The sequence below is a fragment of the Myxine glutinosa genome, chromosome 2 (assembly GCF_964187855.1).
Source record: "Myxine glutinosa chromosome 2, kmMyxGlut1.1, whole genome shotgun sequence".
NCBI lineage: Eukaryota > Metazoa > Chordata > Myxini > Myxiniformes > Myxinidae > Myxine > Myxine glutinosa.
This window is the reverse complement of record NC_136262.1, coordinates 69,088,965-69,112,846: the sequence shown is the minus strand read 5'-3', so window position 1 is coordinate 69,112,846 and position 23,882 is coordinate 69,088,965. Positions and strand designations below refer to the sequence as shown.

Sequence of the window (23,882 nt, the reverse complement as noted above, 5' to 3'; positions counted from 1 at the left end):
TGCTCTTAGCCATTTGATTAAGAAATTAATTATTTTACGGTTATCATTTATTTTAATTACACAATTAATCCATCAATTTATTGTACACCTCTCCCAATACCATCTCCATGTGTTGCCTGGTGGTATCGCTGGGCACCTTAGGTGCCCCGGCAATGCTTTGCGCTGGAGGATATGTCATTTATTTATTTGGCATGGGGGCAGTGTACTTTGAACGTGTTTCTAAAATATATATATATATATATATATAAATAAAATAAATATAAAAATTATTATTTATAAATTAAAATTATATATATATAATTACACAATTATAAATTTATAAATAAAATAAATATTAAAAAATATATAAAAACAAAAAAACATGTAAATAAATTAATAAAATTAAAATTTATAAATGAATAAAATAATTTCTAAAAAACAAAAATCCACTTTGACATTACATTGGATATTATGTGTAGATCAGTGACAAGAAATCTCAATTTAATCCATTTTAAATTCAGGCTGCAACACCTAAATGTGAAAGAAGTCAAGGGGTGTGAATACTTTCTGAAGACTCTGTACATCCAAGATGCTTGAAAAAGGCAGTGGCAAAAGTCATTGTAGAACCTCCACAGATGATCGTCACAAAGTCACTCAATGAAACGGTTCTTCCACAGGATTGGAAAATGGCCAACATCACATCCATTCACAAGAAAGGAAGAGACCAGGCTGTTGAAAACTACCACACTAAGCTTGACATCAGTGGTGCATAAGTGCTGGTCAGAGATGGCATACCAGTGCACATGATGACCCATAACCTCTTCAATCAAATGAAATGCACTTCAATCATAGATGTCAGCATGGTTTTGCGCCTCGAAGATCGCAAAGGTCAACTCATGTGTGCTTTCGAGGAATTGACAGGCATGATTGACGAGCACGATGCATTGGATATTTTCTATTTTGACTTCCGCAGAGCATTTTATGCTGTTACGCACAAGAGACTATTGACGAAGATTGCCTCATATGGTATCAGAGGTAAAGGCCAAACTTAGATTGGAACATTCCAAAAAGAAGACGACAAAAAGTCACTATGAATGGAGTAAGCTCAATCTGGAGTACTGCTAGAAGTGCTGTACCAGAGGGCAGTGTACTGGAACCTCTTGTTTGTTTATCGTTATTAATGATCTGCCAGAATTGATCAAAAACTTTGTGTACATTTTTGTTGATGACAAAAACAACGGGTCCAGTTAATAACCTGGATCAAGCAGACAAGCATCAAGATGACTTGAAACTGTCAGCGAAGCGATGGGTAGGCAAGGCTAGAATTAACCAAAGGGACAGGCAAAACAGAGAACTTTCACTCAGCACTGGTCCAACGCACATCAACATTGTCTTTTGTTTTTCAAATTTTTTATTTATCTTGAGTAATTTTGAAACAAGTGGAAATCTGCAAGATGACATCCGAATGTACTTGTAAGCATCTTCAAAGATAAATTTCTCCAAACATTTACTGACAATTTTCAAAAGAACAACTTACCTTCGCCAACGATCCCTTGGTTTCCCAGGCCTCCATTTTGTTCAAAAGTTTCGGTTGCAAGCATTGCGGCCGAAGTCATGGTCAATTTCCAGATGAAAAGTCTACAGTACACCACTGAAACAGATTCACCACCCCCAAGATGTGCTGAAATTAGTCAAACAATACAAATAACTTGCAAAATAATAATATTTCAGGATTGACATGATATTCAACACAAATAACAAATAGAAAAAAAATATCCCAAGATATAACAGGCAAACGCACAAAAGAGACCACATACATACAAGCACATGGTCACGGGTGCACTGTGCAACGAGTGCCATGAGCACAGAAAGCACACACCAGAGCCACGGGTGCATGTGGCCACCCTGCAGGAGAGACACGGGTGCACGCAGCTGCCCTGCAGGAGACACACGGGTGCACGAGGCTGCCCTGCCCGAGAGCCACGGGGAGCACGAGGCCGCCCTGCACGAGAGCCACGGGGAGCACGAGGCCGCCCTGCACGAGAGCCACGGGGAGCACGAGGCCACCCTGCACGAGAGCCACGGGTGTACGTGGCCGCCCTGCACGAGAGCCACGGGTGCATGTGGCCACCCTGCACGAGAGCCACGGGTGCACGCGGCCACCCTGCAAGAGAGACACGGGTGCATGCATAGCCCTGCATGAGAGCCATGGATGCACGCGGCTGCCCTGCATGAGAGCCACGGGTGCACGAGAGCCACGGGTGCACGCGGCCGCCCTGCACGAGAGCCACGGGTGCACGCGGCCGCCCTGCACGAGCCACGGATGCACGTGGCCGCCCTGCACGCGAGTCATGGGTGCACGAGGCCGCCCTGCACGAGAGCTATGGGTGAGAAAATTTTGAAAGCTTTGTATGTGGTGAGAAGCTCAGTAGTGCCAAGAAGGACTTCACAGGACTGAGCATGCCAAGTTGGCAACTGGCTTTGGAGGCCAGCTTGGAAATGTGATTTTCCCAAGAAAGATCATGGCAGATAATGAGACATCTGCCGTGATCTAGATGAGCTATGAGTGGATGATCAGAGATAGATGCTGCATCAACAGCGGTAAACTATCGAATTTCTTTTTGTATGACATTTAAAATCTCTTATTTCAATTTAATTAAACACTTGAACACTGCAGAACATAAAACGCCTTTTTGGCACTTTCAAAACCCTTCCGTTTAGCAGTAGTTGGACAAACTAGAACGGCACTCGGTAGAGCGCATACCTCCACCAGGCTGAACACTTTGTTTTGTATCCCAATGATAGGCCGGACCTGGATTCGGACCTGAACCAAAATCTAATCGGCTTGTTCTAGTCGCCTAACCAACTCGTCCACCAAGTTTAGTCAAAACTCGTCCATAATTTTTTTAAATATCGTGTTAATTATCACTTTTCACCCAATCTCTCAATGGTGAAGAATCACTTTGAAATTAAATAACTCTGGTACCTAAATCCATGTTCAGATCTTCACCAAAATCGAATCGATTCGGCCTCGTCACGCAACCTGTCCACCAAGTTTCGTCCAAATTTTTGAAATTTTTGAGATATCCTGCTATGTAGCGTTTTTGGCTCTATCTCCCAAATGTGAAGAATCACTTAAAAAATTCTACTAACCGGATCGGAATCCAGATCTTCACCAAAATCTAATAATTTCGTCCTTGTCACATACACTACTTCTCTGCCAAATTTTGTCCGAATCCATCCACAACTTTGAGATATCTTGTTCACAGACAGACAAACAGACAGACAGACAGGGGTGAAAACATAACCTCCATCCACCTTTGGTGGCGGAGGTAAATATAACACCATCTCGACCAATGAAATTTGCTGCTCGCAATCTAAGCATTGGAGAATATCGTGATTCAGACAAAACAGCGGCTCGTAGGAAATGTAGATTGAACATGGAAAAGCAAAGCAAGACTTGAAAAATACCCTTCCCATGTTCTACTCTCAAGACTGCAAAGAGTAAGGTTTTCCATGAACTCAAGTGTTCATGATTCACTACTTACAAAATGGTTACTGTTGCCAGAAGGTCCGTCCTGCTCAGAGCTACCTTAACGGCTTCAGGATGTCGGTCAGTGGGCCCTGCAATGAATATAAAGAAAACAAGCGTTACGCCTAGGTCCCCCGTCGGGGAAGTGATGTGAGTTGACAAAGTGGAAGACGCAGAAAACATGCTATGATATGATATTTCGCTCACAAGGTTCAGACATACATGGTGGCGGCCATCTTGGATTTTGACATGGCGACCCAATTTTCAATAGCATTCTTCCTTATGCATAGATACACCCACACACCAGATTAGAAGTTAGTAGTTCGTTTATTTTTCAAGATATTTCGCTCACATGGTTCAGACATATATATGATGGCGGCCATCTTGGATTTTGACGTGCGACCCACTTTTCAATAGCGTTCTTCATTATGCCGAGATACACCCACACACCAGATTAGAAGTTGGTACTTCGCTTATTTTTCAAGATATTTCGCTCACAAGGTTCAGACATACATGGCGGCGGCCATCTTGGATTTTGACGTGGCGACCCAATTTTCAACAGCGTTCTTCCTTGTGCCTAGATATGCCCACACACCAGATTAGAAGTTGGTACTTCGCTTATTTTTCAAGATATTTCGCTCACAAGGTTCAGACATACATGGCGGCGGCCATCTTGGATTTTGACGTGGCGACCCAATTTTCAACAGCGTTCTTCCATATGCCTAGATACACCCACGCACCAGATTAGAATTCGGTCCTTCGCTTACGCACGCACGGACGGACTGAGGGGAAAACCATAGTCCCCCTTTCGCTCCGCGGTGCGACGGGGGACAATAACTTTAGTGAATACCACTTGCACATCTATCATAATACAATGAGTCTATCTGTGCTGATATATTAGTGAATACACAGCCTCAGTGAAAGCATTATCCCAAATGGGCCAAAATTATCTGTCCTTCAAAGAGCCTAAAATAAAACAAAAGATATGTGTGGGATTTTCACTTTACAAATGCAGCTGGCACTGGCCATTCCAAAATACAAGGAACTTTGGCATAAGACGAGGCCAATCGGCCCATCATGCCTGTACTACATCAACCCCAAAACCATCACCCGTCCATCACCCAAGCAAGGACAATGGAAAGCGTCTGCAGCAGCATATTAATATTTGCGCACATCACAAGACGTAAAAAGAGAGGGAGAGATGTAAAAAGAGAGGGAGAGACGTAAAGGAGAGGGGAGACGTAAAATGAGCGGGAGAGACGTAAAAGGAGCGGGAGAGACGTAAAAGGAGCGGGAGAGACGTAAAAAGAGAGGGAGAGACGTAAAAGGAGCGGGAGAGACGTAAAAAGAGAGGGAGAGACGTAAAAGGAGCGGGAGAGACGTAAAAGGAGCGGGAGAGACGTAAAAAGAGAGGGAGAGACGTAAAAAGAGAGGGAGAGACGTAAAAAGAGAGGGAGAGACGTAAAAAGAGAGGGAGAGACGTAAAAAGAGAGGGAGAGACGTAAAAAGAGAGGGAGAGACGTAAAAAGAGAGGGAGAGACGTAAAAAGAGAGGGAGAGACGTAAAAAGAGAGGGAGAGACGTAAAAAGAGAGGGAGAGACGTAAAAAGAGAGGGAGAGACGTAAAAAGAGAGGGAGAGACGTAAAAAGAGAGGGAGAGACGTAAAAAGAGAGGGAGAGACGTAAAAAGAGAGGGAGAGACGTAAAGAGAGAGGGAGAGACGTAAAGAAAGAGGGAGAGACGTAAAGAGAGAGGGAGAGACGTAAAGAGAGGGAGAGAGACGTAAAGAGAGGGAGAGAGACGTAAAGAGACGGAGAGAGACGTAAAGAGAGGGAGAGAGACGTAAAGAGACGGGGAGAGACGTAAAGAGACGGGGAGAGACGTAAAGAGACGGGGAGAGACGTAAAGAGAGGGGGAGAGACGTAAAGAGAGGGGAAGAGACGTAAAGAGAAGGGGAGAGACGTAAAGGGAGGGGAGAGACGTAAAGAGAGGGGGAGAGACGTAAAGAGAGGGAGAGAGACGTAAAGAGACGGGGAGAGACGTAAAGAGAGGGGGAGAGACGTAAAGAGAGGGGGAGAGACGTAAAGAGAGGGGAAGAGACGTAAAGAGAGGGGGAGAGACGTAAAGAGAGGGGCGAGACGTAAAGAGAGGGGGAGAGACGTAAAGAGAGGGACGAGACGTAAAGAGAGGGGCGAGACGTAAAGAGAGGGGCGAGACGTAAAGAGAGGGGCGAGACGTAAAGAGAGGGAGGAGACGTAAAGAGAGGGGGGAGACGTAAAGAGAGGGGGAGAGGCGTAAAGAGTGGGGGAGAGACGTAGGGAGAGGGGAAGAGACGTAGGGAGAGGGGAAGAGACGTAGGGAGAGGGGAAGAGACGTAGGGAGAGGGGAAGAGACGTAGGGAGAGGGGAAGAGACTTAGGGAGAGGGGAAGAGACGTATGGAGAGGGGGAGACGTAGGGAGAGGGGGAGAGACGTAGGGAGAGGGGGAGAGACGTAGGGAGAGGGGGAGAGACGTAGGGAGAGGGGGAGAGACGTAGGGAGAGGGGGAGAGACGTAGGGAGAGGGGGAGAGACGTAGGGAGAGGGGGAGAGACTAGGGAGAGGGGGAGAGACTAGGGAGAGGGGGAGAGACTAGGGAGAGGGGGAGAGACTAGGGAGAGGGGGAGAGACTAGGGAGAGGGGGAGAGACTAGGGAGAGGGGGAGAAATGTAGGGAGAGGGGGAGAGACGTCGGGAGAGGGGGAGAGACGTAGGGAGAGGGGGAGAGACGTAGGGAGAGGGGGAGAGACGTAGGGAGAGGGGGAGAGACGTAGGGAGAGGGGGAGAGACGTAGGGAGAGGGGGAGAGACGTAGGGAGAGGGGAAGAGACGTAGGGAGAGGGCAAGAGACGTAGAGAGAGGGGGAGAGACGTAGGGAGAGGGGGAGAGCCGTAGGGAGAGGGGGAGAGACGTAGGGAGAGGGGGAGAGACGTAGGGAGAGGGGGAGAGACGTAGGGAGAGGGGGAGAGACGTAGGGAGAGGGGGAGAGACGTAGGGAGAGGGGGAGAGACGTAGGGAGAGGGGGAGAGACGTAGGGAGAGGGGGAGAGACGTAGGGAGAGGGGGAGAGAGGTAGGGAGAGGGGGAGAGATGTAGGGAGAGGAGGAGAGATGTAGGGAGAGGGGGAGTGACATAGGGAGAGGGGGAGAGACGTAGGGAGAGGGGGAGAGTCGTAGGGAGAGGGGGAGAGTCGTAGGGAGAGGGGGAGAGTCGTAGGGAGAGGGGGAGAGTCGTAGGGAGAGGGGGAGAGACGTAGGGAGAGGGGGAGAGACGTAGGGAGAGAGAGAGAGAGAGAAACAGTCATTTTGCAGAGATACATTGCGATAATTGTACTGGACGAGAAACACCCACTCCACATAGGAACACAATACACACTCTCTCTGGTAGGGGTCAGTAAAGCACTTAGGGGTAAGGGTCACTATGCCACATGTACAGTGCAAAATTGCAAATAATCTCCATAGATGACTTGCCTCTCCTCCCACCACCATTGGATGGCGCTACAAAACACACTCATACTGCATAGATTTTGTATCGCCAGCCCACCACCCTCCATCCCCACCCCCTCGAAGCACCTGCACCTACATATATTTTTAAATGCCCAAAACCCTCCTGGACACACCCCAAGCAAAATCACATTATTTCAACTCATTATATCCTGTGACTTAGGAGTTCATCCAAGTCAAACATATGATCATAAAAACCAAATGATATTATATACATATATCTATAATAATAAAAGGCAGTGTCCGTAAGTCCGTCTGTCTCCTCCATAACTCCAAAACCATGAAACCTAGCAGCCCCAAACTTTGCATGCATACACCTGGACCTCCAACAGATTGCGAGGATGAAAACTGGGTGTTTTGGTGTGTTACAACACACTTTTTGAAGATGATTAACGAGGTGCTCATAAGGAAAAAAAAAAACCCCAATGTAGTGGCTTACTAATATCGCGGCCCGCCATCTGCACCTCGCTGGGTTCTTAAGCTGCCATTTTGTTAAGGCCGACTCAAACGTGCCTTGCCTTGGAAACACGATCGATTTATCATTACATAATTGAAGCATAATCATCAAAATCTGGATATGAGCATTGGATGCTGTAACTAAATAATGTCCAAATCTGGCGTGAAATCTGACAAAATTGGTGAACGCTATTCAAGCTGCTTTTGCAAGCCATGGCGTTACAGTAGACAGAGCTGCCTTTTTGTTTTCATGTACCCATTTTTCCACGATTATATTCACTCACCACCTCCCTTCACCCCCCCCCCCCCCCCCCCCAAGCTTCCTCGCTCCACCCTTTTTTCCTTTCCTCCTCCACCCTCCCTTCTCTCCTTCCTCTTTTCTCTCTCCCCACCACCCAAACTCTCTATCTCCCCCTCCCCCACCACTCCCTTCCCACAGTTTCCCTCCACCTTCCCCTCCGTTTCCTCTGTCTCTTCCCCCTCCCCTTCCCCCCTCATTCATATTCCCGTCAGGAAGTGACTCATTGTTACCCAGCAACGCCAGGTACTTTTGCTAGTGTATGTATGTCTATCTATATATATCTTAGATCTTCTTCTTCTTCTTCTTCTTCTATCTATCTTCTATCCTCTATCTATATATATATATATATATATATATAAAAGAAAGTTTTTGTTTGTTTGTTTGTTTGTTTTTTGTTTGTTTGTCTGCATGCGCTAATCTCCTGAACGGTGAAAGACAGGAGGAAACCTCTGAAACAAAAAATGTCGGGACGGGCCAGGGATGGTTCGAGGCGAGGTGGCGAGGCTGGTTGAGGCCGCCTCGGCCGGGCTGGGCCCATTTCGCAATAAATCTTCTTCTTCTTTCAAAATTCTCTTGAAGTACAACTTATGCACTTAATAGGAATGTCTGACTGATTGCAACACACACTTTCAAAATTCTCTCTCGTGGGGCCCGACAGAAGAAAGAACAAGGAATCGTTGAGCACTAACTGATACTGGGCTCACGTCAGACCTATGTACAGAAGATTCAATTCATTCAAAAGAACCCAGACAACGCCGGGTGCATTCAGCTAGTTATCTATATCTATAAAATAAAGTTCTTGTTTGTTTGTTTGTTTGTTTTTGTCTGCACGCGCTAATCGCCTGAACGGTGAAAGATAGGATGAAACCTCTGAAACAAAAAATGTCGGGACAGGTCCCGGGAAGGTTATAGGCTTGGTGGCAAGGCCGGTCGAGGCCGCCTCAGCCGGGCTGGGCCCATTTCGCAATTAAAAGCTGAGCTGAATGATAGTAGTCAATCTTCTACGGCCGCGAGTAAAAGCTGAATTATAGGAGTAAATTCATTCAAAAAGAAGCCGGGCAACGCCGGGTGCATTCAGCTAGTGTGTATAATGTATATATACATATATAAATATATATATAAATATATAAATATATATATGTATAATATATATATATAAATAAATATATATATATAAATATTGTTACGGATCTCGGGGGTCGGCACTCCCCTTATCAAGGGGGGGGGGGATTAATCCCCTTGTCTTTTTACCTGGCCGACCCGAGTCCTGGGGTTTATAACGTCCTTCCCGGGGCGCGGCGTTAGATAGGGTTTGTTAGGCCTAGGGGTTCACTACTACCTAAGTACTAACGCCGGCCGGAAACGAGGGAATAACTCCCACTCGAACCACGGATATGTTGGAAAATGCCGAGCGGATAGCAATCCGCGATCCGAGCTATTAACAAAGTGACTAGTCCCGATTATAGCGGTTTCAATCGTGCCACGTTTACCCAATGGAAGAAAAGACGAATGCGATCGGATAAAAGGAAAACCAGGAAGAACAAGTAATTTATTTACAATGTACAAGAAGGATAAGAGGAAACGAAAGAATGTACAGGATGAAGAGGAAGAAGCAGCACACGGGGCAGTCTTAAAACAGTCTTATTCTAATACACCAGACAAACATACACACACACGGGGATTGTAGTTGGTAGGGTGGAAGGTCCGGCAATGGGGTCCAGGCTCCAGTCGGCTCCAGTCCAGCAGGCGAAACCTGGCAGGCAGCTCCGCATATGGTTGAACGCGACCGGACAGTTTATGTAACGGGGGAGGCTGGGATGCTGCGTATGTAATTCGTGCACACTTGTGCCAAGCGCTCTCTCTCTCTCTCTCTCTCTCAAGTCCTCCTTTGATAAGGTGCGCTCTCCCAATTAGTTCTGTGCTCAATGCCGTGCACACGCAAGTGTCCTGTGGTGAAGGTGAGCTCTCTCCCGCAGTAAGTCCGAGTCCGTTCTTACGAGCGCTCTCCCCTCCGAGTCCTTTTACAATGCAATCAGCGCGCTCTCCCGACAAAAGTCCGTAAAAGGGCTTTGCGTTCACGCTTATATAATGCGCCACGCGATCACTCCGCGCTCCCCAAAGCCACGCCCGTTGGTGATGTTCCTTCAGCCCTGGTTGGCTGGTGGGGGCTTACCGGCCACGCCTTTGATGACTGGATGACGTGGCCACACCTTCTTCTTGCCGTTCCGCCCCTTTTCTCGGGCCTAACCGCATGGCTTATGGCGGCGTTTGGGCGAGCTTCAGCTCAAGGCAACGAACGCTGCTGGCAGAGGCACGTAATGGCATCGCTTGGAGAGAGAGGTTGGCAAAAATGGACGGATTGGGGACCTACTCTTATTTGATCGACACAACACAGATTCAACTGTTGGAAACACGGCCTTATCTAAAACACATACTAATGAAATAACTGAGTTCCTATGGTGGCCTACGTGTTGCTTGTGGCCTAACTAGGGGTGCTACCTTTAACCTTTTAATGTCATATTTACAAGAGTTTATATACAAGTGTGGGTTCTCAAAACCGCAACAATATATATAAATATATATAAATATATATATAAATATATAAATAAATATATATATAAATATATATATAAATATATATATAAATATATATATAAATATATATATATAAATATAAATATATATACAGTCATCCCTCGCTATATCGCGGTTCACTTTTCGCGGCTTCGGTACATCGCGGGTTTTTCTCGCTAGTATATGTAAAATTATATCGCCGATTTTTCGCTATATCGCGGGATTTTGCGGTATAAATGTATTTTTATATACTATTATTTTAAATATTTTTGTGGTAAAATAAGCATTTTCTAGCCTAAAAAATTAAAAAACGTAAAAAAATAAGAAAAATACAATAATTAAAACATATTACAAGAAATAAAATACTGTACATAGTGTACAGTAGAACAGTAGACAAAGAGACAAAGAGTCGTGCGTATGGAAAACGCAGATGCGGCAGCTTCCATTTGCGCTAGTTACCCACGTAATGGGTAACTGTAATGCTCTTTCTGGCTGTGCAGTACATTCATCATCGTCATCACCTTCATCGTCATCAGTACTGCACAGCTAATTCATCATCATCTTCATCACGCAAGTTGTAGTATTGAAGAGCCAGGGCTCTTGCTTGATACGGACGAAATGACGGGCAAGACACAAACTCGTCCGAGAAGATATTTATTCTCAAAACCAACTCAGGAACACTGAAAAGCCCATTTATCGGGCTGCATTATAAAGCACAACCAGAAACCGAAAGCCACGCCTCTCAAGCGTGGCGTGCTTCGGCGGTCACGTGATCAACAGGTGTAGCTGATTATACCCGCACGCGCGGCACGCTTTGGCGGTCACGTGACCAGCTACTCTGGCACCGGGGATCCCCGCCGGTGACGTCACCGGCTGGAGCAAGGAGATTCTGATGCTGGTCTTGCTTGGGGAACCCATGGGTCGCTACAGTTAGGCTAGTGGCCAAATTAAAAAAGGGGCCTAAAATGTGAGAAACCCCTACCCACGGTAGAACAAGTCACAACCTATTTTTTCTTGAAGAGGGATGTTTGGGGAGTTAGAAAATCATGGTTGTGAACCTGAGATCATTGCACAACATTTTGAAAATCACGTTTACATATGTATCACTGCAGACTGCAAAAATGGATTTAATCGCCACAGATTTTGGCTCATATTGGCTCATATATTTGTTAATACTGGTGCTACAAACACAAATTTGGTACCAAAATGTGCGGAATGATGACATATATATGTGTAAAAACCATTTGTGATGTAACAAAGGCTTTTGTGTGACCTACAGGCAAAAATAGTGGAATTTTGCGCAATAAATCAGCTTCGGGTTTACCAATAAATATCAACTAAACAATTAATTTCTTCATAAGTATTTGAGTTGTATTACTACATATTACATCAAAATAACCCTCTATCATTCTCCTTTTTAGAAATATAACTCATAAAGATAAATCAGTTGAATTAATAGAGTTATTACCGAAACCATATGTCACCCCCCCTAAAAGTAACCGACATTGATTAATTTATAATACATGTATATGCATTAATCAAACAAGAATGATTTTAAATCCAGTTGCAGAAAATCAATTTTGAGCTTAATTGCCTTTTTATAAAACGACTGATATATACTTATCTTTAATTATTTCATTTCAGATGCTTGTGCTGACAATTGATCTGCAATTATGGATTTGGAACCACCTGTTGTGAAGCGTCGTAAAATTGACACTGACCACTGCATCATATGCTTTAAACCCCTCAACCCTAAAAAGCAAGAAGTTGTAACGAACCCAACATTTAATGGTTTGAGTGCAATCTTCAAAGCAAGTCAAATCAGAAAAGATGACGTTTATGAAAGTATCTGGCCTTTGCAACAAGACATATTGAGTCTTGATTTGAAAGTATCATTCCACAAATCGTGTCGGGCCAAGTATACCAGCAAGTCAAATATCTCCACATCCAACCCCAGTGAGAGTGACCAGCAACCATGCACGTCTGCGGCAACAGAACACACAAGAATCAGCAGAAATGAAACAGCTGGGTTTGACATCAGGACTAACTGCTTCATTTGTGGAAAATCCAACACTTCCAGAAACACACTTACACCGGTATCTACAGGAACTGGACAGTCCACCAGAGAAAAAGTTCTGGCAGCAGCTGACAAAAGACAAGACAATAAAATACACATGCGCATGCTTGCCTTTCCAGATTTGTTCGCCTATGATGCCAAGTACCACAGGTTATGCTATTCTCACTATATTTCAGAACGGAACATCACTGCTGCAATTCGTAAATCAGGAGAGGAAACAATGGGCACATTACATGATGAAGCTTTTGATGAACTGAAATGTTATCTGGAACAAACTGTGTTCTCCAAAACTAAGACAGTGACACCCCTCGTTCATCTGAAAGATGAATACGTTGGATATTTGGTTTCACTGGGTACCACGAATGCAGAACAGTATAAAACTTGGAAGTTGAAGGAGCGATTAACTAAATATTATGGTGACCAAATAGTCTGTGTAACATTTGATGGCCACACTGACATCATATGCTCTTCTTCTGTGACCTTAGGTGATGCCCTGAGAAAAGCCACGATTCTGCAGAGCATGACTGATGAACCAGAATATGAAGACATCCCGTCTGATGTACCATCAGCCATAGATAGTGAAATGCATACTTTGCATGCTGCAGCTGGTATCCTGAGGAAGCACATGGCTGATATCGAGCATGTTGGAAATATGTATGCACCTGTCGAGGAAACATATATTCAGCACTGTGCAGAATTCGTTCCTAATACACTCTACGCCTTTATTCAGTGGTGCACCAGTGAGAAATCACACACGAATGTAACCAGCTGTAGTGATGAAGGTGTTATGAAGAACAACCTGAGGACGATCGCCATTTGTCAACCTGAGGACGGCTTTTAAAGAACTCTGTGATGGGGACACTGAAGTAGCTTCCACAAACCACGCTGAGCATGGAAAGACAAGGATGGTAAGGGATGAACAAGATGTTACCAAGATCACGGAATTTGTATCAAACGCACAAAATCCGTTTGACCTACGTACTGTACCTGACGAATTGGTCAACATCGCCACAGGCCAGGTTGGGTGCTTCACAAGAAGTATCAAACGGACTTGGACATTTCTTAACAGACGCCCAGAAATGCAACAAAAGTTTTATCGAAAAGCGACTTCTTGCTGACCAAACCAAGAGTTTCTGGGAAACAGACTCACAAACAAAGACACCAACGTTTGCGGACATGTCAAAACCCATGAAAACCAACAAACGAGATAAATTGATGGTGGATTCAGAAGTACTTTTCCGGCGGCTGCTTGCTGTCTCAAAGAAACGCGATGTCAGTCTGGAACAAGTCCTGACACATGAACTGGCTCCTGTGCCACCATCCCTCTTCAACAATGATGGGACAATGCGAAAAACCAACAAGGCGGATCTGGCAAAGAAGTAAGAAGCTAATTGCGAGGAAGTCCAGGTGCTCGAACCCTCTGACCAACATGATACTGCTTATGTCATTGATGGGATGGCACTACTTCAGGCACTTGATGAAGCCCAGTTTGACACATTTGACGATCTCAGACGTACCATAATGCAGACGATTCAGTCACTGCTTGCTAGTAACCAAGGTGTGACATCAGTTACATTGGTTTTTGACAGGTATGATGTACCACTCTCTATCAAGCAGCTGGAAAGAGAACGTCGCACTGGTGGAGAGTCAACACCCAGATATGTCATCGTTGGACAACGCACAGTTCCAAACTACAGGAAGTTCCTGAAGAACACCACAAACAAATCAGCGCTTGCCGATTTCCTCTGCAGTTACTTGACAGTAGCCGCCCAATTGCAGCTTGAGGAAAACCAATCTGTCACACTGGCAGGAGGCTTTAACGATGGCCTGCTAGTTAAAGTTGTGGATCATAGAGGCATCCGGGAACTACCTGAATTGTTCAGCACACATGAGGAGGCTGACACATGGCTCCTGCTACATGCTATCCATCTCGCCAGAGCACACTCAAGGGTCAGTGTACGATGTGATGACACTGACGTGTTGGTCCTACTCATCTATTACTGTGGGAAAGGCATGTTTGGGGACACCAAAGTGTACATGAATGCAGGTCACTGTACAAAAATAACGAATCGTCAGAGATTCATTCCTGTCAACAGAATAACGGACGACATCGGTCAGGATACGTCAAGTTGCTTGCCAGCATCACATGCTATAAGTGGCTGTGACACAACCTCCTCGCTGTTCAAAGTCGGGAAACGCACTGCATATTCGAAACTCAAGCAAAACATTGCACACTTGGCACCACTGTCACGGTTAGGCCAAACCAGAGATACAACCAATGTCGTCAGCACTGCCACAAAATATGCTCTGTCGTTGTATGGTTCAAAGTCAATTCACACACTCGACCAACTTCGTTATGTTTATGCCTGCACAAGTGACAAACGGGCATCTCTCTTCCCACCAACAGACGATGCTTTCGAACAACATCTGAAGCGAGCAAATTACCAAGTGGCGATATGGACCCACAGCCATGTAGCGAAGCCTGTACTTTGGAACCCCGATGGTAATGGATGGCAGGTCAGAGACAACAAACTTGAGCCTGTCATGTTCCAAAAGGATGCAGCCCCAAGGGAGGTTCGAGATCTCACGCATCTCTACTGCACCGACGATGACTGTAGGCAGAGCAGAACATGTCATTGTATCTCTGCAGGACTGACCTGCACTGAATTCTGCTAGTGTAGTGCAGATGATTGTCCAAATGCTGATGATTCTGTTGTCTTTGACGACAGCACCGATGAAGAGCGTGACTGAACTTTTTAATGTATTACATGTATTACTTCATGTAATAGATGTACATAAGTTATAGTGCATGTTATGAATTCATTATCGTCATATGTGAAATAGCTTATATCAACATGATGTCTATAAAAGTCACTTTCACAATTGTGTCAGAATCTTAAGTCAATTCTTCATGTTGCATATCTGCTTCGGGATTTCTATCGGTCAGCATTAGTGGGGCGACATATGATTTCAGTTATAACTATATCATTTCAGTGACAATTATATCATTAGATATATTTTTCAAAGGGTAAATAAACTTGGATTATGTTGATGTAACAAGTATGTCTGCAAGTCCAATATTTTTGAAGTAATTAATGTTTTTGTTGATATTTATTGGTAAACCCGAAGCTGATTTGTTGAGTAAAATTCCACTATTTTTGCCTGTAGGTCACACAAAAGCCTTTGTTACATCACAAATGGTTTTTACAGATATATATGTCATCATTCCGCACATTTTGGTACCAAATTTGTGTTTGTAGCACCAGTATTAACAAATATATGAGCCAATATGAGCCAAAATCTGTGGCGATTAAATCCATTTTTGCAGTCTGCAGTGGTACATATGTAAACGTGATTTTCAAAATGTTGTGCAATGATCTCAGGTTCACAACCATGATTTTCTAACTCCCCAAACATCCCTCTTCAAGAAAAAATAGGTTGTCACTTGTTCTACCGTGGGTAGGGGTATGCCACCCAAAACCTCATTTGGCCACTAGCCTAAGTATCTTCAATCGTGAGTACCCATTAGAATTTTATATGTTGTTAAAATTACGTATGTTTAAGAGTGTAAAAAGTGTTTAAGAGTATAGGAAGTGTTTATAAGAGTATGGGAAAGGTTAATAAGAGTGTGAGAAAGGTTAATAAGAGTGTGGGAAAGGTTAATAAGAGTGTGGGGAGGGTCATAAAGCTTTCAAATATATATAAATAATAAAATTAAAATATGGTCGCTACTTCGCGGATTTTCGTCTATCGCGGGGGGTTCTGGAACGTAACCCCCGCGATAAACGAGGGATCACTGTATATATATATATATATATATATATATATATATATATATATATATATATATATATATAAATATATATATATATATATATATAAATATATATATAACCACCTTTAGAGGCCATTTTTCCCCGCAAGCGGGGGTTGGCCTTTTTCGGGAACCGTGGTTGTTGTTTTTTGGTCCCCTTTTTGAAGCAATGTTTTACGGCCGGATGCCCTTCCTGGCGCCAACCCTTTTTGCCGCCTTTAACGACAAACAGGGAATTACCAGTGAACTGGTACTCAATTAGCCGACCTCGGAAGGATGACAGGCTGAGTCAACCCCCCTGGCGTTAATTCAGCGATCGACCGGGATTCGAACCCAGGATCCTAGGCCGGCACCCTAGCCACTAGCCCAACACCAGGGATCAATATAAATATAAATATATAAATATATAAAAATATATAAAAATATATATATATATATAAATATATATATATATATATATATATATACATATATATATAAATATATAAATATATATATACATATATATATATAAATATATAAATATATATATAAATATATAAATATATATATAAATATATAAATATATATACACATATACACACAAATATATAAATATATATACACATATACACACATATATATATATATATATATATATATATATATATATATATATATATATATATATATATATATATATATATATATATATATATATATATATATATATATATACATATTGTCGCGTAACCGTGATTAACACCACAGAGTACGGATGACCGATTTGCGAGACTTTAACTCCCGAGGCGAACACTCAATGGCGGACTCACGTTCAACACCAACGCGCGAAATGGCGGGACGCAGCGAAGGCTCCGCAGCCTTATCTATTAAAATGAAACACCCAGGAAACTGCGTTCAAATATGTACAGAAAATAATATAAGGATTTATTATTAAAAGTAAAGCCAGTGAAAAAGCACGCGCCGGTAATACTAATAACTAAATCGGGACGTCCCCACACGACTGATATCAAACACAAACGAGGGAGATTAATACGAAAATAACAAGTCACGTCGTGTACAGTGTACGCGGATTCGGGCTTATCTGTCTTTGTCGTCCTTGTGGCTGCCGTCCAACACCGCTCCTTTCGGCCCGATCGCACACCTCGCTCCAAGTTCCACGGCCCTCTGCCTCCGCCTCCAAGCGCCACCAGGCCTCGTCGGTCCAACGCAGGGCTGCACGAAGCAACCAAAAACCAAGTGCCAACTGCCAACTGCAACGAGCTGTGGTCACGAACTGTAGAAAATGGCACGAACCGTCAACTGCCACGAGCTCTCACTTCTCTCAACTGCCACTCCGGTACCGAACTGGGACGCTCTACTCAACTGTTCAACGAACTGGGACGACTCGAGATCAGATCGCAACTCAACTCAACTGGCGAACTCAGAGAGACTCAACTGCCCAAAATGGCGTCCGACCGTCGCATATATCTCTCCCCGATGACGTCACATTCGCGCACTCCTCAGCCAATCATATGGTCCCAGCTCGCCGGTCACGCCCTCTACGGCATGCGACTCCTAACATCTCCCCCGTTACGCGACCCTGCGGTCCTGGCATAACACGTGCCGGCCAGGTTTGTAGGCCTTTGGAGGTGTACACGGTGGCGGCCAATTGTGGTGGTGTTTTTGACCTGGTTTCCTGTCAATTTAATACGAAGTCCTTGTCAGGGAAAGGGGATTATTTAATGTTGCGCTAAGGACCTAACTAATGTTTATGTGGTTTGCAGTGCCATAAAGGACAAAGGTTTGATTACTAGGTGAGACTCACAGGGGCGTTACCTTTAACCCCTCACTATTTAACACTCGAATCTCCAGGTAGATCCACACTCATACATCTTACCCCGACAACCGCCTAAACATCAAGAACTTATTACATGTAGAGTCCCTGTCACGACAGCCGGATACCTACCTATTCAGATCTACCTAGCTCTAGATGTTGCATTACCAAATTCATAACACAGCCCCCCCCCCTGGAACCGTAGCTCCTGCAAGGTTCACCGCAGGGCTACCATTCCAGCCTTAACACTTACTGTCACACACTTAATTAACCTACGAAATAAATCAGGAAGGGCTGTGGGAAGTGAGTCGGACTACCTACCTACACTTCCTTAACATGCTGAACCCCTTAACCATCATGCAAGTATGTACATCTTCTTCCTTGTTCCTGTGGAGGGGGGAACAAACAACACACCAAAACTCCTACCTTATCCACAAACTTAACCATCTTACCAAAAACTCAAAACTCTAACCTTTGTACATACCCCGGTCTACAGACCGCGTCCCCCGGTGGATGCCACAAGACTCAACCTTACCTGCGGGGTCATCCCCAATGCATCCCACTAAATTTCCACGGGCCCCGTCCAGATGTTACAGGTGAGTGACACGGCTCGGTGGATTTCGCCCACATTCATGCAACACAGACCCCTTAACCACTCATTCTCATTCCATAGGTCATCAAGGCATTGCAAAAATCAACAAAGCACTTATTCCCAGTACACCCCCTGCAGGACCATGGCATTGATGTCATTCACGTGTGTGTGCATTCCTCAACTAGGCAGCGGGGAGGTACCGCACAAAAGATGGTGGGGGCGCATCAGGCTGTGGTGCCCGCAGTCCCAAAAACAAGTCAACCGACTTACAAATTCATTGCCCCCCCCCCTTTACCTCTTGGCCCCATGACAGCCCAACAGCCCCTTTCCGCCGTTACCTCGCCGGTGAGGGTCTCCACACACACCAGGCTCCTTTGCCTCCTGCTTTCACGCAGCAACACGGGTCACCGGGGGACTTCCTCACCCCGCGGCGCCCAACCAGACCCTCCACCGACGAGCTCCAATTTCCAGTTACCACCGGCTGCCAGGGGTAATTGCCGCAGAGGGGGGCCCGCAGGCATCGCTCCTCAGAGCTTGCTCTGTACCTGCGGACACACACACCTTCCCCACCCACAAGACCCCAAAACACACTTCCTCCCCCACTGCCATTCAATTCTCCACACAACTCAGCACAATTCAGTACAATTCCATAGATGGTGTAAAAGGTGTTACAAGGCTTGCCATGGCCTGCTACATGTGAAATTCCCCCAGTTCACATTTAAACCATCACATCTTCCCAAAAGCACATTTCCAAAAGCACAATTATCACCCCTCATTATCTCCAATAATCATCACACACTCTCCAGGTTCCACTCTCACGACCACATCAAAACACATAACCACAATACAAAAACATACGCCACCCACAAGACACTGTGGCTCCCATTCCATCCCCTCACCGGCCATGTCATCACTCACACCCGCCTCCCAACTCCAATTTACATGTCCCCAATTTCCAAAGCAAATCCTGAAGCCTGGGACAGTACTCCTCAAAGCACTCACCTTAAGTGCAGGTAGTTGCAGGTTGGTCAGGTTCAAAGTGCAATCCACCCATACAATTCCCAAAATTTCACATTGGGCCTACCAAATACTTCCAAATTTCTCTTTTGTCCCCACTACACTGGCAGGTATGTGGCTCCGCATCCAACGGTGATCATCACTACACAACTACCTGTGGCCACGACAGCTCTGCACCTCTACCGTGCAAGGGTCACCGGGACAAGGTGAGCAGTCAAAACGCCAACATGGCCCATGAGTGTCCATAAGGGTGCGACCCACCATCCATCCTTCGGCCCCCCCTGCGAGGAACACAGCTGCAGCAGCCCCAGCTGGCCAATGTGGTGAGCACTTGCTGCCACAACACCCACTACCGCACACACAACCTCGGCCCTGGGGGGCACGGTCGCAGTGCGTGGCATCCCTACAGCCACGTCCCCTGCACCTCCCCATCATCCCCCAGTCCGACTACAGAACTGCAGCCCCCCAGTGCTCACCCACACTTGACCACACCAAGGTCCAGTCAACAGCCATGCTCCACCAGGAGACCCACCCAGAAGACATGGTCCACACACCTCGGACACGCACAGCACCACGTTGACCCTCAGGCTACACAACTACATCCCCATCATCCCGCGTCCCAAATATCAGCACAGTTGCCCCCGCAACCAGTTGAAAGCTGTGTCTTGCTACCCTATTAATTTCATCACAGCCTCCAACACTTTGGTCTACACACCTGGATCAATAATGGCGTCACTGTACAGTGTCCACCATGGCATTTCAAAATCCACCCTTAAATTTGCATCTAACCCACAGATTACCCATGCCAACCATTTGTCACATTTCACTCACCTCACCAAAGAAGGATGCTTTGCCATACACATGCCAGCCGAGCATGGCCCATATGCTCGGCGCGTTACACATCTCCCGATTCACATCCCCATGGCTCTCTTCCCAACCCGAGAGTCCATAAATCATAACGGAGCATCTGTGGAAGGTCACTCACACCATCACGTTCCACAGATGCCCCAATGGTTGTCCGGCAGGCTATCTCCATCCCTGTCCATTCGGTTTGACCCGCGTCCATAGACCAACCACCATGCCAGGTCACCACATGCTGGTTGTCCCAGAGTCTCAGGGAGAGGGTGTCAGGTCGCATGCCCGGGTGATCACTACATCAGGCCCAAGCTGGCCATCTGCGGTGCCACCACCAAAGCGCGACCCACAACACCTCCCCCCAGTGGTCCTCAATATTTGCCATCCCAGGCTTGAGAAACCACCTCGGACCTCCCTGGAGGTCTTAACCCCCACCAGGGTCCGGTGACCCTGCCGGCCCGAGCCACCAGCTCGGACGGCGCCCCGACGGACAAGGGACGCCACACTCCACCAGACCCCCCGTGGGACCCAGGTCGTACCTCGACACCCAAGGCTGGACCCCACGTCCAAATCTCGCCATCACAGCCCCCCAGCTGGCTGGCATACCCAAATTTTGAAAGGGGCAACTTTTGCCCGAGGCCATCACCCATGACCTCTCCATATCCAGATCCCGCAGCCCGGGGACCAATCCCCACCATGGCTGCTCCAAATCAAGTTCCCATTGTAATTTTATTTTAAATTTTATTTTACAAATTTTCATTCCCACCGCCAAACCGCAGCTGCAGGGAACAACCTCTACCACCGGTTGTTCTGCCCCTCCCTGCAGTTGATCCAAATTCCCTACAGGGACCAAATCTCCAGAAGCTCTATCTCCCGATCCTCCAAGATCCAAATCCAGCCCGGAGCCAACACACTCCCCCAACTGGTTGTCCAATTTTGGAGCCTCGGTTTCCAAATAGCAGTGTACAGTGAGCGTCCCCTCGGTCATTCCAACCACCTCCTCGGACCAACTCACCTCTTCCCCCAGACTCCTTTGGGCCTGAACAAGCTCTACCTCCATGGGACTGTCACAGGTCTCCAGCCGCTGGATCAAATCATCCTCATTACAAATCATTCCTGGCCCCGCCAGGCTTTGATCAATATCCCCAATAAATACCCGGTCCGGCTCTATCGCATGGACCCCCAAAAACTCTACCCCCTCTTGCTCCGCACCACCGCCCTGGTGCTGCACAATTCCAAATTCATCCCCCGGTTGGGGTGTTGTGACATCCACACGGTCCCGATAAACAACCAGGCCAGAATGTGGGAAACATTCCCCATTACAACTCTCACATTCCAAATTTCCTTCCCCGCTCACCTGTGGACTCTCCACGTTTACCTGCAGGCATTCCCCCTCTACCTGTACACATTCCCCATCCACCTGTGGACATTCCCCATCCACCTGTGGACATTCCCCATCCACCTGTGGACCTGCGGTCTCCCCATTTACTTCAATTGCCATTCCCTGTGCAATTCCCAATTTTGCCATTCCCGGCTCCTGAGCCCCGTGCACATCTGCATGGGCCGTACTCTCTCCTGTTCCCAATCTAGCTTCCCCCCGTTCCGATTCAATTTTTGCCACCTTTGGCTTCTCCTGTGCCCCCATTTGAGTTTCTACTTTACCCTCAAATTTCCCCAGTCTGTCCGTAATTTGGTTTTGCACTCTCCCTTCTATGCCATCAATTCGTTCCCCCAGCTGCTGTGCCATTTCCCCAATTTTTCCTTCCAATTGTTCATTCCTTTCCTTTATTTCATTCCCTTGTTCATTCATTTGTTCATTCATCACCTCCATTTTTCCCTCCAATCCATCGATTTTGCTGACCATCCCTTTGATTTGTTCTTTCAATCCCTCCTTTAATCCTTCAATTTTATCACTCTGGGCATTCAGTTCCCCTTTTAACCCATCAATTTTATTTTCCAACCCACTTTTCATTTGTCCCATTTGTTCCTCCAATCGCCCACTATCGGCCCTCTGAGCATTTATTAAATTTACTATGGTCTGGAGATCTATCGGGGCCGTCCCAGCGGCGGGGAAAGTTCCAACGCTATCCTCCTTATCCCCCATTTCCGGCTCACTCCCGACGCTGACGGAGGCCTCGCTGCGTACTTCCATCTCGTCAATTTCCGACATCCGCTTTCCGGAAGATTGTTTCCCGCGCGCGTATTTATTTCAATTCCAAAAACACAATTTAAATTTGACGAATACGCGATATCGCGCTCCGTATGCCCAATTGATTATTAAATTTCTCCGCCTCGCCTATCCAAATTTTGCGTTCGAACGTCGGACGCAATGTACGCCCGACCGTGTCGATGTCTCGCCGCGGACAAAAATTTTGTCCGACGGATTCAAATCCTACACTCCTGACACCACTTGTCGCGTAACCGTGATTAACACCACAGAGTACGGATGACCGATTTGCGAGACTTTAACTCCCGAGGCGAACACTCAATGGCGGACTCACGTTCAACACCAACGCGCGAAATGGCGGGACGCAGCGAAGGCTCCGCAGCCTTATCTATTAAAATGAAACACCCAGGAAACTGCGTTCAAATATGTACAGAAAATAATATAAGGATTTATTATTAAAAGTAAAGCCAGTGAAAAAGCACGCGCCGGTAATACTAATAACTAAATCGGGACGTCCCCACACGACTGATATCAAACACAAACGAGGGAGATTAATACGAAAATAACAAGTCACGTCGTGTACAGTGTACGCGGATTCGGGCTTATCTGTCTTTGTCGTCCTTGTGGCTGCCGTCCAACACCGCTCCTTTCGGCCCGATCGCACACCTCGCTCCAAGTTCCACGGCCCTCTGCCTCCGCCTCCAAGCGCCACCAGGCCTCGTCGGTCCAACGCAGGGCTGCACGAAGCAACCAAAAACCAAGTGCCAACTGCCAACTGCAACGAGCTGTGGTCACGAACTGTAGAAAATGGCACGAACCGTCAACTGCCACGAGCTCTCACTTCTCTCAACTGCCACTCCGGTACCGAACTGGGACGCTCTACTCAACTGTTCAACGAACTGGGACGACTCGAGATCAGATCGCAACTCAACTCAACTGGCGAACTCAGAGAGACTCAACTGCCCAAAATGGCGTCCGACCGTCGCATATATCTCTCCCCGATGACGTCACATTCGCGCACTCCTCAGCCAATCATATGGTCCCAGCTCGCCGGTCACGCCCTCTACGGCATGCGACTCCTAACATCTCCCCCGTTACGCGACCCTGCGGTCCTGGCATAACACGTGCCGGCCAGGTTTGTAGGCCTTTGGAGGTGTACACGGTGG

At 46.2% G+C, this 23,882-nt stretch overlaps 1 long non-coding RNA gene across 1 annotated transcript; it reads right to left on the bottom strand.

Moving 5' to 3' along the window:
* Positions 1–1,430: 1,430 nt before the first annotated feature.
* LOC144890894 (uncharacterized) lies at positions 1,431–12,592 on the bottom strand. Its single transcript, XR_013622565.1, has 3 exons — positions 12,303–12,592; positions 3,528–3,603; positions 1,431–1,630 (listed from the first exon to the last, which is right to left on the bottom strand). It is a non-coding gene; the product is annotated as an uncharacterized LOC144890894 (long non-coding RNA).
* Positions 12,593–23,882: the final 11,290 nt, after the last annotated feature.